The sequence below is a fragment of the Bufo gargarizans genome, chromosome 1 (genome assembly GCF_014858855.1).
Source record: "Bufo gargarizans isolate SCDJY-AF-19 chromosome 1, ASM1485885v1, whole genome shotgun sequence".
Taxonomy (NCBI): domain Eukaryota; kingdom Metazoa; phylum Chordata; class Amphibia; order Anura; family Bufonidae; genus Bufo; species Bufo gargarizans.
In genome coordinates this window covers 363,233,232-363,249,350 of record NC_058080.1, presented here as the reverse complement: position 1 = coordinate 363,249,350, position 16,119 = coordinate 363,233,232, and positions in this window count along the sequence as shown.

The window sequence follows — 16,119 nt, the reverse complement described above, 5'->3', positions numbered from 1 at the left end:
ATGGTGTGGGGGATGTTTTTTGGGCACACTTCAGGCCCCTTAGTGCCAATTGGCCATCGTTTAAATGCCACGGGCTACCTGAGCATTGTTTCTGACCATGTCCATCCCTTCATGACCACCATGTACCCATCCTCTGATGGCTACTTCCAGCAGGATAATGCACCATGTCACAAAGCTCAAATAATTTCAAATTGGTTTCTTGAACATGACAATGAGTTCACTGTACTAAAATGGCCCCCACAGTCACCAGATCTCAACCCAATAGAGCATCTTTGGGATGTGGTGGAACGGGAGCTTCGTGCCCTGGATGTGCATCCCTCAAATCTCCATCAACTGCAAGATGCTATCCTATCAATATGGGCCAACATTTCTAATGAATGCTATCAGCACCTTGTTGAATCAATGCCACGTAGAATTAAGGCAGTTCTGAAGCCAAAAGGGGGTCCAACATCGTATTAGTATGGTGTTCCTAATAATTCTTTAGGTGAGTGTATATAGATTATATATATATTACACTTTTTTTTTTTTTGCAACACCCGTGCAGTATAGAAGAACCACCAGGGAGGGAAACCCAGGGTGCTATCATGGGCTCTGTAAAATAAAATTACCGGTAAGTAATACCATTTTTTCCTATCACCCATGACAGCACCACCGGAGATTTACTAGAGAAATTCCTAAGGGTGGGAAGTAGAGAGAAGAACCCCTTTACTGAAGGAAGGATCACCAGAAAAGTTCAAGTCCAACCTATAGTGCTTAAAAATGGTTGAAGGGGGAAGACCAGGTTGCTGCCTCACAAATTTTCTCAATTGGAACCGAGGACCTCTCCGCCCGCAGCCACCGCCCTGGTCGAGTGGGCCTTCAGGCCAACCGGGGGAGATAACCCAGAGGAAAGGTAGGATAAGGAAATGGCCGACACGACCCACCGTGATATAGAAATCTTTAGGGCAGCAGAACCTTTGTTCCTCCCCTGAAACTGCAGGAAGAGTGAAGAAGACTTCCGCCAGGAAGAGGTAGAGGACAAATAGGCCAAAAGGGCTCTCTTGACATTTAGACAATGGAGAGATTCTTCTTCCTCCCGGGAAGGATTTTGACAGAGAGTAGGAAGAATAATCTCCTGAGAGCGGTGGAATTTGGTGGCGACTTTTGGAAGAAAAGCCGGGTCAGGATGGATGATGACTTTGTCCTCTAAGATTAAAGTGTACGGAGGGTTGATGGAGATGGCTTGGATCTCACCAATCCTGCGAGCAGAAGTCAAAGCTATCAAAACGGATAGCTTTAGGGTAAGATGCTTAATTGAAATAGAATTAATGGGTTCAAAAGGGGGCCCAGATAAAGCTTTTAACACCACCTCTAGACTCCGGGGGGGAAGGGGGGGCCTCTTGGAGCTACCACTAAGGAAGACCTCTCCACGGCCCTAAGAAACCTGGAAACCCAAGGGCTACTGGCTATGTTCTGATTTAATAGAACAGACAGGGCAGAGACCTGAACTTTCAGGGTACTGACTGATAGACCCATTTCTAGACCCTTCTGAAGAAACTCAAGGATAGAATGTAAAGGAGCAACCAAAGGAATGTTCCTTAACTGGATCTGGGCAAAATTTAAGAACTTGTGCCAAACTCTGCTATAAATCCTTACTGTAACTTCTTTCTTACTTTTTAGCAGGGTAGAAACCAAGGCATTTGAGATCCCTTCCTTTTCTAATAACCACCTCTCAAAATCCAGGCCGTTAAGTGCAGGCTGTCTACAGCTGGATGTATCACTGGTCCCTGGCTCAGAAGGCCCCGGACCGTCGGAAGCACCCAGGGACCGGCGATCGACATGGTCCGGAGTCCCGTGAACCAGGACCTCCTGGGCCAGAAGGGGGCAATTAGGATTACTGTGGCCCGCTCTTCCCTGATTTTCCGTAAAACTTGGGGAATCAGGGGAAGAGGGGGAAAGGCATAAGCCAGGCGGAATTTCCACTCCTGCATCAGGGCATCTATCCCACAGGGGGATCCTGCTCTGCTCAGGGAATAGAATTTTGGCACCTTCTTGTTTGAATGGGTAGCAAATAAGTTGATTTCGGGGATACCCCAAAGATCTACTATCCTCTGAGACAGGGTATGGCGGCTCAGGAAATCCGCCTGTTTGTTTTCTACCCCTTTGATGTGGACTGCCGATATCGCGGTGCATATCCTTTTTGCCAGACTCAGAGTGACATAAGCTTCTTCCATGAGGGCTCTGCATCTTGTCCCTCCCTGTCTGTTCAAATAGGAGACTACTGTCCTGTTGTCTGAAAGAATCCTTAGGTCCTTTCCTTCTATCTTCGGGAGGGAGGCCGATCGCCATCAATTCTTTTAGATTGGAGGACTCTGCTTTTTGTAGGGGGTCCCAACGACCCTGGAAGGAAGTTCCCTGAATGTGGGCACCCCACCCCCAAGGGCTTGCATCCGTAGTCAGGCACACTAACCTGTCCGTTTTCCACTGGGTCCCTTGAATGAGATTCTCCGTATTCAGCCACCATGATAGCCTCTGTAAAGTTTGGACTGAGATCTTCATTTTCACGTCTAAGGACCGGTTTTCCCTCCAAGCAGACAGGATCTCCCACTGTAAAGCTCTGGAGTGCAGCTGAGCCCACCTTACTCCCGGAATGCAGGATGTGTGGGAGCCAAGGACCGACATTGCTGTTCTTATTGAAGTAACCGGTTTCCGGGTTAGATTTCAGATTTTGTTCTGAACAACATTTACCTTGTCTGCAGGTAAAAAGGTTTTCTGCAAAGATGAGTCCAGTATTAAGCCTAAGAAGGTCTGCCTTCTTGATGGACGAGGTCTTGACTTTTCTTCGTTCATTATCCACCCTAACCTGTTTAAGATAGACCGGATTTCTGAAACTGCCGAATTGCATGCTTCTTCTGTTTGACCTACTACTAAGAAGTCGTCCAAGTAAGGGATGAAGAGAATGTCCTTTTCCCTTATGTGGGCACCCATTTCTGCCACTAACTTTGTAAACACCCTTGGGGCCATGAAAAGGCCAAAAGGTAGAGCCTGGAACTGGAAATGTTCCAGTTGACCCCTCAAATGGATAGCTACCCTTAGGAACTTCTGGTGCTCTATTGCAATAGGGACGTGGTAGTATGCGTCTTTTAAGTCGAGAACAGCCATGAAGCACAGAGAATAAAGAAGATTGATTGTTGAACGTATAGTCTCTATCTTGAATCTTTTGGGCTGAAGAAACCGGTTTAATTTTTTTAGATTTATGATGGTTCTGAAAGAAGCATCTAGTTTTTGGGCCAAAAAAAGTGGTGAGTAGAACGCTCTGCCTTCTTCTTCCTTTGTTACCGGGGTTAAGACTGATTTTTCTATTAATTTTAACACCTCTGCCTGTATAACTGACTTCCCTAAGGCCGAAGGAGGATCTACGGTTGGAAAGAATCGGGCAGGAGGGGACTGAAGGAATTCTAATCTTAACCCCTTGCCGACGGTATCTAAAACCCACAGACTTAGGGAAATTTTTCTCCACTCTGCTAAGAAGTCCTTCAGTCTGCCCCCTACCGGAATCCTGGCGTCATTGTTGTTCTGGCTTTCTCTTATCCAAGGAGGACTGGTTAAAGAAAAAATTCCTATTTTTCCTCTGACCTCTGAACCGGTCCTCCCTGGCCCTTTTATCCTGTTCCTGGCTAGCCCTAAAGGGACGAAAGGACCGACTAAACCTATTTCTATAAGAAAAGGATCCCTGAAAGCCAGGAAACCTTTTCTTCCTGTCTGCCGCTTTATCCAGCAGGTCGTCCAGGCTTGGACCAAAGAGGTATTGCCCCTCACATGGAACTCCACAAAGCTTAGATTTAGAAGCAATGTCCCCAGTCCAATTCTTTAGCCAAAGAGTTCTTCGCGTTGAGTTGGATAAAGCTGCTGATCTGGCTGCCAACCTAACAGAGTCAGCCGAGGCATCTGCCAGAAAGTCCGCTGCCTTCCTAATCGTAGGGAGGGAGGCTAATATCTCTTCCCGGGGGCACCTATTCTTTAACTGGGACTCAAGCTCATCTAACCACACAATAAAAGACCGGGCCATGCAAGTGGAAGCTATACTAGGCCTAAATGAGGAAGTTGATGCCTCCCAAGCCCCTTTAAGAAAGGCATCCGCCTTTTTATCTAGGGGGTCTTTCAAGATTCCCGTGTCATCAAGTGGTAGGGCCGTCTTCCTAGAGACCTTGGATATAGCCACATCTATTTTAGGCGCCTTATCCCAAGACGCAGAATCTTCCTCCCTAAAAGGATATTTACGCTTAAGACTTTTGGAGATAAACACCCTCTTATTGGGTTTCTTCCACTCTCCCTTTATCAATGCTGATATATTCTTATGTATTGGAAAGGTACCATGCTGTCTGGACTCCAACCCCCCAAACATAATATCCTGAATTGAGCGGGGTTCCCGAGTTTCCTCTATGCCCATAGTCAAGCGGATAGCTTTAAGGAGCTTCTCGGTGTCTTCTACCGGAAAACAGGGTTTCCCCCCTATTTCTTCATCCCCAGAAGAGGCCTGCGATGAAACATCAGAGGGGCCAAACACTGAAGAAGGGATTTCTCCCTCATCTGAGGAAGGGGGTTCTCTGGAATACTCTCTATGTTTAGGCTTCTGCTGTTTTTGGGTAACCTGGGATGCATTAACTTCAGAGCATACCAACGCTTGCAGACATTTGTAAAATGAGGGGGACTCCTCAGCCACCGTTTTATCTATACAGGGCTGGCACATCTTCTTATCCCTGAGAAATATGAATTACATAGGTTGCAGGTCATAATGTAACCACATAAAATGACACTCTGTCCAAGCTATAACCAACAGTTATGTTAGACATTTCCATCTTACCATTCAGATGGTAACCCCACACTGCATAAGGCACATTCCTTATTTTTCTCCTTTGCCCCAACCTTCTTAGGCTTAGCTGGAACAGGAAGGCCCGTGGGCTCCCCGGACCGCTTGTCATGATGGCTCTCGTCCTCCATCCTGTAGGGTTGTCAGCTGTAGTCAAAAGAGACGCTGGCCGAAAATCTTGCGCTCTTCTCATAGGCGCCTGAAGATGACGTCACCGCTGGCAGGTCATGTGACTTTAGGAGCACTCCACGGCCTGCTCCCAGCCGGAGCCACTCCTCTTCCTCCCCCTGGTGACCGGCGTCTTCTTCCGGCGTAACACGTGCCACCATCTCCAGTATTTCCGCACACTGACCGCCCCCTCCGGAGCACAGCTGTGCCTTGCCTGCCTTCAGCGCACCTGACAGAGTCAGCCACGCCGCTACTTACCAGGGATCGCAGGTTAGTGGGGAGCCACCAGAGTGAAGGAGCCAGCATGTCGATAATGCAGGCTTCCCATCAGAGACAGGAAACCACACTGAAGAGGAAGAGAATGTCCGCCCATTTTATTTTTTTTTGAACATTTTTTTTATTGTAATTGTAGTATATCCTCATACATGACATATTCACTGCATGTCACATAATAGTGAGCAAAGAATACATTACATATTTTAAGAAAATGAACATAGTGCAGATACATCGAGGTAAAGCATTCAGTGCAGTACACATCTAGAAAGAAAAAGTACAATTAAATAGCAAACACCCCCTCCCTCCCCACCCTAAAGGATGTCTGTTCCTACTCCCCCCTCTCATATTATATCAAACTGGATTAGCTTAATTTACGTGGGTAATGACACCTGATAGGTCCCCCAGGTACCACCCGATAATCCCCCAATGCTCCCAGTCAACACCGCCTTTGAGTACCACTCTGTATAACTGAAGGATGTCATTAGTTCCTCTGTTTTTCAATGAAGGTTTGCCATTTGCGGAAGAATCCCTTAGTTTTTTTTCTCTTTTTGATGCTCCGTGTCAAGTTTGTCTATATACATAAAATGAGACATCTGGGAAATCAGCTCACTAATTTGAGGGGTGTTAGGTTTGAGCCAACAATTTAGAAGGCCACGGAGAGATATCAGCAGGGCCACCTCAACTATCAGCCTGGGTTTAGCAATATCGTCAAAAATGTGAAAAAGTAACGTTCCAGATGGCGTACTTGTCCGCTGGGAGTCCAGCGGTAAGCATACCGCTCTGATGATTACGGTTTAACTTGCCCGCTGGGAGTCCAGCGTTTCACATACTGCTCCGATATTAAGGTTTGCCGCTTTAATAAAGAAGCTGTGGCCGATCACCATCCAGCAAAAAAGTGACACAGTTGTCGGTGTTTTTTGTTATGGGTCAAGGTTGGGTAAAGGGGCCAAGGGTGAGTTAAAGGTGTTACCCCCTCCCATGTTTCCCTGAATACCAGCAGTCTGGCAAGAGCCCGACTGTATAGGGAGGGTGCTTAGGGACTGATGGTCCCCCCCATCCCCTCCTTTTCCCCCTAGGGCATTTAGGGAGTCTGGCCCCGTCACGTTAATGGTTAAGTAGGTGGCAGATTAGGGCCATTAAGGGTTAATTCACTGTGGATCCTCCTTAGACAGGATGGGGGCTGTGCAGTAATCCTGAAGGTTACATATACCCCCTCCCTGTTCCGGTCACTTCCTCTTACAAGTGGAAGCAAATTGGCCCTCCTTCCCTTTGTGCTTATTCTTGGGAGGTGGGTCAAAGTTCAAGGTTATGATCAATTACGGATACTTGGTTAATCTTTTTTTTTTTTTTATATTCTTCAGAGCCCCCGCTGGGAGTCCAGCGGTTTGGATATCGCTCCGAGGATTTCGGCTTTTGAGAGCTGCGAATTCTGGTTGAGTTTATGAAGTCACAGCTGGCGGCATTTGAGTACAGCGAAGATATGGTGGTAGCAGATAGCATACTTGCCCGCTGGGATTCCAGCGGTGGGCATACCGCTCTGATGATTACGGTTTAACTTGCCCGCTGGGAGTCCAGCGTTTGGCATGCTGCTCCTATATTATGGTTTGCCGCTTTAATAAAGGAGCTGTGGCCGATCACCATCCAGCAAAAAAGTGACACATTTGTCGGTGTTTTTTGTTATGGGTCAAGGTTGGGTAAAGGGGCTGTTTTCTGAAGGCTACAGAGGTTTGTTAGTGAACATTAGTGATCAAACAGCATCATGAAAACGAAGGAACAAACCAGACAGGTCAGGGATAAAGTTGTAGAGAAGTGTAAAGCAGGGTTAGGTTCTAAAAAAAAAATCCTAAGCTTTGAACATCTCATTTTTTGAAAGCAAGCCCTAAGAAGTCCCGTTTGAAGTTTGCCACAAGCCATGTAGGGGACAGAGCAAACATAAGGAAGGAGGTGCTCTGTTCAGATGAGACCAAAGTTGAACTTTTTGGCCCAAATGCAAAAGCTATGTGTGGCAGAAAACAAACACTGCACATCACACTGAACACCCCATCCCCACTGTGAAACATGGTGGTGAAAGCATCATGTTGTGGGGATGCTTTTCTTCAGCAGGGACAGGGTAGCTGATCAGAATTGATGGGAAGATGGATGGAAATAAATACAGTGCAATACTTGAGGAAAATCTGGTAGAGGCTGCAAAAGATGAGACTGGGGTGGAGATCACCTTCCAGCAGGACAATGACCCTAAACATACAGCCAGAGCTACAATGGAATGGTTTAGATCAAAGCATATTCATGTGTTAGAATGGCCCAGTCAAAGTCCAGACTTAAATACCATTGAGAATCTGTGGCAAGACTCAAAAATTGCTGTTCATTGACACTCTGACTGAACTTGAGCTATTTTGCAATGCAGAATGGGCAAATCATTTTGCCTCTACATGTGCAAAGCTGGTAGATACATACCCCAAAATACTTGTAGCTGTAATTGCAGCAATTGCAGTCCTTCTAAGTGTTGACTCAGGGGGGGCTGAATACAAATGCACTCTGTACTTTCCAGATTTTTATTTATAAAAAATTTGGAAAACCATGTATCATTTTCTTTTTACTTCACACATACTTGCTACTGATCGGTGGGGGACCGACACTCGGGACCCCTGCCCACCAGCTGTTTGAGAAGGCAGCAGCGTTGCGGCCTTCTCGCTGTTTACCGCAGGCCCAGTGACGTCACGACTAGTATCAATGGCCTGGGCGGGGCTAAGGTCTGTTAACTTGAATGGAGTAATACTAGTCGTCACGTCACTGGGCCTGCGGTAAACAGCGAAAAGGCCACGGCACTACTGCCAGCGCTGTTGCCTTCTCAAACAGCTGATCAGCAGGGGTCCCGGGTGTCAGTCCCCCGCCGATCAGATGCTGATGATCTGCAGAACCCCTTTAAATTAATTGTCTTAATTCTTGAGGACGGCAATACTATTGAATCAAATGCACTGGAAGATCTGAAGGACCTGCAATGACATCACAGGTCATGTGACCAGTAAAACAGGCAGTAGTTGAGAAAGATCTGCGAAGATGTCGCCATCATGTGACCAGTGCAGGAGAGGATGACAGTGAAGAGAAGTCCTGGGGGAAGAAGCTGTGGTGAGGTCTGCTACATGAGGAGAGTCAGAGCAACGCTGGGAGCAGGGACGTGCACAGACATTTTGAAGGGCTTAAAGGGCTTCTGTCACCCCACTAAACGCATTTTTTTTTGTCTACTTATAATCCCTATCCTGCCATATTGCCATACATTGTTATTAATAATTTTCGTTCAGTAGATTTAGGCAAAAACTTACTTTTATGATATGCTAATTACCTTTCTACCAGCAAGTAGGGAGTCTACTTGCTGGTAGCAGCCGCAGAAAACCGCCCCCTCCTTGTGTTGATTGACAGGGCCAGCCGCGATCTCCTCCTTTCCCATTTCCGTTATGCAAGGGAGTTCCCGAATTTCATAAGCGGAAAATCGCTCATCTGTAATACACACATATATACTGTATATCAGGGATCTCAAGTCTCCCGGATGTTCAGGGAGTCTCCCGCTATTAGATAGCGGCTCCCTGACGCCCGCATGTGAAACAATATATCCCGGAAAGGGTTACTCGCAGTTAACCTTTCCGGCAACCTGTAGCAGTGTCCCCTTCTCGGCGCGTGCGCACAGTGCAAGAAGAAGCAAATGCCAGCAGTCCGCAGCGGCGCATCAGGCTGAGCCTGTGCGCACGCGCGGGATCTCAAAGAGGGGGAGGGAGGGAGAGGTGGCGCTGAGGAGTAGAAGGCGGCGCTGGGCACGAACGGCGATGCATGCGGCCGGGCACCAGGCATCCACCTCCCCTGCTTGGGCACCTTAATTCAATGATTGACAGGTTAGTAAAACCCGTTTTTCCGCAGAATAAAGCCACAAATAGCTTTTATAAGGCCACCTTAGAAATCAGAATGCTACCCTGGACATGAGCATATGTTTAGCTCACAGGGCTGATAGGTGGTGACAGAATCCCTTTAATCATATACATAAATATGATAATTTGGGTGATGAGCCCAGTCCTCCACACCATAGAGCAAAGTGTGCAGATACTGCATATGTTTGGAAAATGTAATAAAAAGTTTGTGAAAAAAAAAAGAAAACCTCCTGGAAATGAGAAGTGCACCTCCCTGAAATGACTTTTTGCAGGTTGGGATGTCTGGTATATACACTACATATACACACACACACAGACAGAGTGACTTACAGGCATCCTGGGGGTTAACCTGCAGTGTCCCAGGGGGTCAGTAGTGTAGCCTTAGATATGCTGGGCTTTGTAGTGCAGGGCAACCCACTAACCTGGGATTCACTGTCGTCTTCAATCTGGGCAGCGACTGGAACAGGCAGTTCATAAATGTTCGTGACGCCAGTGTCAATTGAACGGTGACACGCCGTGTAATGTTATGTGGAATAATGGAGTAACCACGTGATAGCCAACCAAAACTGGAACTTTACTGGTTTTCAGTAGTAATCATGCATGGACATAGGTGGAAACGCAGTTCCATTAAAGACAGTTGATTTGCATATGAAGACAGTGGGTTTGCATAAGTTACAGACAGGCCGGAAATAGCAAGGTGATTTTCAGAGGGTTAAACACAGGACTTGTAGTACAGGAGGCTTGCACTCTATTCCTGACTGATCCTGAAACATGTGACTTATTCTCCAAGGTCTGATGCCCTAGCTCTGGCGTATCCTTGAATCTGTCTTTATCAAGTACCTCCTCTGTTACCTTGAGTACCTCTTGCTGATTAGACTCGCCTTCTGTTTTATTCTGGGTCTTCAGGCTGTTTAACTATGCCCTTCTTGCTTCTACGAATACGGACTCAGGAGGGGAACCTTCTCCTCGGATCTGGAATCCGGTTACAGGGCTTACTCTACCCTCTCAGCACTGAGTCTAGAAACTTCTGCCTTCCTGAGCTAGGCCCTAGCCTATTTATACTGAACTGGGGGCTCCCTCTGCTGGCTGTGACAAGGATTGCCGGTAACCGGCCTGACTGGCTTAAAGGGAAATACACATTCAAATCTAGCAGTGTCGGGTAGCCTACCCGTATGCTGCAAACCTGCTGCCAGGGATGTTTTTCAGTGCTTCCTCAGGATCTTCACAGCTTGCAGACATGGGAGTGAATTATAGCCTGTGACTGGACAGGTCATGACCGGACATGTGGGGTCAGGGGTTATCTTTCACTGCCCGTGCTCAGTACAGAAACCACTCTGTGAATGTGGACAGAGCGCTGCCTGTACTCTGTGCAGTGCAGTCAGGTAGCGATGAGGACAAAGCAGAGACCAGCTGCCCGCTCCTCAACAGTCTTTTGCAGCATGTATTGAGACTGAGGGACAGTGACAGCGCATAGAGTACTGCGATGTCACTATAAACTACTGTTTCACAGCGCCGCTTCACCTTGCCTCATTGAAGGTGCGCCCTTAAGTTGGAGGGGGCTGGGGCAGGGTGATGTTATTTACATAGGACTGTATGTTGAAGGCAGCTGTGGGAGGGGATGATGTTATTTACATAGGACTGTATGTTGGAGGCGGCTTTGGGAGGGAGTAATGTTATTTACGTGGTACTGTATGTCGGAGGGGGCTGGCGGAGGCAATTATGTTATTTTTCATGGGACTGTATGTTGATGGCTGCTGTGGGAGGGAGTGATGTTATTTACATGGGACTGTATGTTGAAGGCGGCTGGGGGAGGGAGTGATGTCATTTACAAGGGACTGAATGTTGAGGGGGTGATGTTTACACGGGATTGCATGTTGGAGGCGGCTGAGGAGGGGGCGATATTATTTACATGGGACTGTATGTGGAAGGCGACTGGGGAGCAGGTGATGTTATTTACATGGGGCTGTATTTTGGAGGGGTCTGTAGATAGAGCGGGATATTATTTACATGGGACTGTATATTGGAGAGGAATGGAGAGATGGTGTGATGTTATTTATATGGGACTCTACGGCAGAAGGAGGGAAATAGTGTTATTTACATGGGACTATATATTGGAGGGGCTAATGGGGGTGATGTTATTTACATGGGACTGTATTTAGAAGCGGACAGGAGAGATATGTGATGTTATTTACATGGGACTATATGGTAGAGGGAGGAATATCACTGCGGGGGCATTATAAATACTGGGGGCACTTCAGGGTGAGCATTATAAGAGTAGGAGGCAATATAAATACGAGGGGCACTGTAGGGGTATTATAAATCAAGGGGACATTATAGGCAATCTTATTACTACTATAGGAGGGACTTATAGACCTGCCTTATTTCTACTAAGAGCACTATGGTGGCCTTATTACTACTAATGGGTCTTTAGAGAGCTTTATTACCACTGGGGGAACAATAGGAGGGCCTTATTTCTATTGGGGACTCTGTGAGGGCATTATTAATACTGGAAGGCTATTCTACTAATGGAGGCATTCTTGGGGAGCGTTATCATGGTTGGGGGCACTGTAGGGGGCAGTATTACTAATGGAGGCACTCTTGGGGAGCATTATCACTGTTGGGGGCACTGTTGGTGACACTATTACTAATGAGAGCATTCTAGAAGGGACTTACAATTGGTGGGACTGTAAGAAGCGCTATTACTATGGGGGCACTCCTTTTTCTTCAGTATAGTATTTGGGGGTACTGGGGAGCGCAGCGAGCAGCAGGATAACACTGTGGGGACTCCAAGTTGAGGGAAGATGATAGAAATGTGAGGAAGCTAAGGGTACTTTCACACTTGCGTTAAAGTTTTCTGGCATTGAGTTCTGTCCTAGGGGCGCAATACTGGAAAAAAAAAACGCTTTAGTTTTGTCCCCATTCATTGTCAATGAGGACAAAACTGAACAGAAAGGAATGCTCCAAAATGCATTCCGTTGCGTTCCCAGACCAGAGAGCAAACCGCAACATGTATTTTGCTTTCGTCCTGGGAATGCAGAGCAAAACAGATCCGTCATGACCCCAATGCAAGTCAATGGGGACAGATCTATTTTCTCTGGCACAATCTGCCACAATAGAAAACAAATCCGGGTGTCACACTCTGCAGAGACGAGGCGCGGCTGAAAAAAGTTGTTCGGACCGAATGGAGAAGATGATGACGGAGAAGATCTACATCGGAGGAGACGTCACCTGGGAGACTCTGTATGTGAGAGGTATGTGCTGCTGAATAGCAAATACAGGAAATTGTCGACGTTAGTTTGGCATTCAACACGATAATTCCTCAACAGATGGTTTGGAGGTTAGGCATATTGGAGTTTGGCACTGTCTTGTGTGATTGGACTTTGAATTTTCTTACATGTTGAACTCAATATTTTAGTGTAGGCAGGAATGCATCTGATTCTGTCCTAAAGAATATTGGAGCACCACAGGGCTGTGTTCTAAAGGCCCTATTACACCAAGCGACAATCGTACGAACTTTCATTATATAGTTCAGAATCAAGTGATAATCGTTCAGGCTAATATCGTTTTATTCTCGTTAATCTTTCATCATGCTAAAAAAATATCGCTCATCGCGTACATATGTGTATTTCTAACAATTTGTTTGCTGCTTGTTAACGACTGCAAGGGAGTTGTGGTTTGAAACTATTGGGTGTAGCACACCTCTGTGAGCAATCATTTGACTGTATAATAGACTTAGAAAATAAACGATTAACGAGTACACAGTAATTTTATTCCTGCATCCAATGACAATTATGATGTCTAATTATCTAATTTGATTGCTAACGACTCGCGCACAATTTGATCGTCTATCGCTATCGCCACAAAATCTTTAGGTGTAATACAGGCTTAAGTACATTATTTACTCTGTTGACCCCCGTTGGTTGTGTGGTGCATGCTTTAACCACTTCAGCCCCGCTAGGTGAAACCCCCTTCATGACCAGAGCACTTTTTACACTTCGGCACTACACTACTTTCACCGTTTATCGCTCGGTCATGCAACTTACCATACAAATGAATTTTACCTCCTTTTCTTCTCACTAATAGAGCTTTCATTTGGTGGTATTTCATTGCTGCTGGCATTTTTACTTTTTTTGTTATTAATCAAAATGTAACGATTTTTTTGCAAAAAAATGACATTTTTCACTTTCAGCTGTAAAATTCTGCAAAAAAAACAACATCCATATATAAATTTTTCGCCAAATTTATTGTTCTACATGTCTTTGATAAAAAAAAAATGTTTGGGCAAAAAAAAAATGGTTTGGGTAAAAGTTATAGCATTTACAAACTATGGTACAAAAATGTGAATTTCCGCTTTTTGAAACAGCTCTGACTTTCTGAGCACCTGTCATGATTCCTGAGGTTCTACAATGCCCAAACAGTAGAAAACCCCCACAAATGACCCCATTTCGGAAAGTAGACACCCCAAGGTATTCGCTGATGGGCATAGTGAGTTCATAGAACTTTTTATTTTTTGTCACAAGTTAGCGGAAAATGATGATGATTTTTTATTTTTTATTTTTTCTTACAAAGTCTCATATTCCACTAACTTGCGACAAAAAATAAAAAATTCTAGGAACTCACCATGCCCCTCACAGAATACCTTGGGGTGTCTTCTTTCCAAAATGGGGTCACTTGTGGGGTAGTTATACTGCCCTGGCAATTTAGGGGCCCAAATGTGTGAGAAGAACTTTGCAATCAAAATGTGTAAAAAATGACCGGTGAAATCCAAAAGGTGCACTTTGGAATATGTGCCCCTTTGCCCACCTAGGCTGCAAAAAAGTGTCATACATCTGGTATCGCCGTACTCAGGAGAAGTTGGGGAATGTGTTTGGGGTGTCATTTTACATATACCCATGCTGGGTGAGAAAAATATCTTGGTCAAATGCCAACTTTGTATAAAAAAATGGGAAAAGTTGTCTTTTGCCAAGATATTTCTCTCATCCAGCATGGGTATATGTAAAATGACACCCCAAAACACATTGCCCAACTTCTCCTGAGTACGGCGATACCAGATGTGTCACACTTTTTTGCTGCCAAGGTGGGCAAAGGGGCACATATTCCAAAGTGCGCCTTTCGGATTTCGCAGGCCATTTTTTACACATTTTGATTGCAAAGTTCTTCTCACACATATGGGCCCCTAAATTGCCAGGGCAGTATAACTACGCCACAAGTGACCCCATTTTGGAAAGAAGACACCCCAAGGTATTCCGTGAGGGGCATGGCGAGTTCCTAGAATTTTTTATTTTTTGTCGCAAGTTAGTGGAATATGAGACTTTGTAAGGAAAAAAGAAAAAAAAAGAAAAATCATCATTTTCCGCTAACTTGTGACAAAAAATAAAAAATTCTAGGAACTCGCCGTGCCCCTCACGGAATACCTTGGGGTGTCTTCTTTCCAAAATGGGGTCACTTGTGGGGTAGTTATACTGCCCTGGCAATTTAGGGGCCCAAATGTGTAAGAAGTACCTTGCAATCAAAATGTGTAAGAAATGGCCTGCGAAATCCGAAAGGCGCACTTTGGAATATGTGCCCCTTTGCCCACCTTGGCTGCAAAAAAGTGTCACACATGTGGTATCGCCGTACTCAGGAGAAGTTGGGCAATGTGTTTTGGGGGGTAATTTTACATATACCCATGCTGGGTGAGAGAAATATCTTGGCAAAAGACAACTTTTCCAATTTTTTTATACAAAGTTGGCATTTGACCAAGATATTTTTCTCACCCAGCATGGGTATATGTAAAATGACACCCCAAAACACATTCCCCAACTTCTCCTGAGTACGGCGATACCACATGTGTGACACTTTTTTGCAGCCTAGATGCGCAAAGGGGCCCAAATTCCTTTTAGGAAGGCATTTTTAGACATTTGGATCCCAGACTTCTTCTCACACTTTCGGGCCCCTAAAAAGCCAGGGCAGTATAAATACCCCACATGTGACCCCACTTTGGAAAGAAGACACCCCAAGGTATTCAATGAGGGGCATGGCGAGTTCCTAGAATTTTTTTTTTTTTTGCATAAGTTAGCGGATATTGATTTTTTTTTTGTTTTTTTCTCACAAAGTCTCACTTTCCGCTAACTTAGGACAAAAATTTCAATCTTTCATGGACTCAATATGCCCCTCACGGAATACCTTGGGGTGTCTTCTTTCCGAAATGGGGTCACATGTGGGGTATTTATACTGCCCTGGCTTTTTAGGAGCCCTAAAGCGTGAGAAGAAGTCTGGAATATAAATGTCTAAAAATGTTTACGCATTTGGATTCCGTGAGGGGTATGGTGAGTTCATGGGAGATTTTATTTTTTGACACAAGTTAGTAGAATATGAGACTTTGTAAGAAAAAACAAAAACAAACAAAAAATTTCCGCTAACTTGTGCCAAAAAAAATGTCTGAATGGAGCCTTACCAGGGGGGGGGTGATCAATGACAGGGGGGTGATCAATGACAGGGGGGTGATCACCCATATAGACTCCCTGATCACCCCCCTGTCACTGATCACCCCCCCTGTAAAGCTCCATTCAGACATCCGCATGATTTTTTACGGATACATGTATCGGATCCACAAAACACATGCGGACGTCTGAATGGAGCCTTACAGGGGGGTGATCAATGACAGGGGGGTGATCAATGACAGGGGGGTGATCAGGGAGTGTATATGGGTGATCACCCGCCTGTCATTGATCACCCCCTGTAAGGCTCCATTCAGACGTCCGCATGTGTTTTGCGGATCCGATCCATGTATCCATGGATCCGTAAAAATCATGCGGACGTCTGAATGGAGCCTTACAGGGGGGTGATCAATGACAGGGGGGTGATAAATGACAGGGGGTGATCAGGGAGTGTATATGGGTGATCACCCGCCTGTCATTGATCACCCCC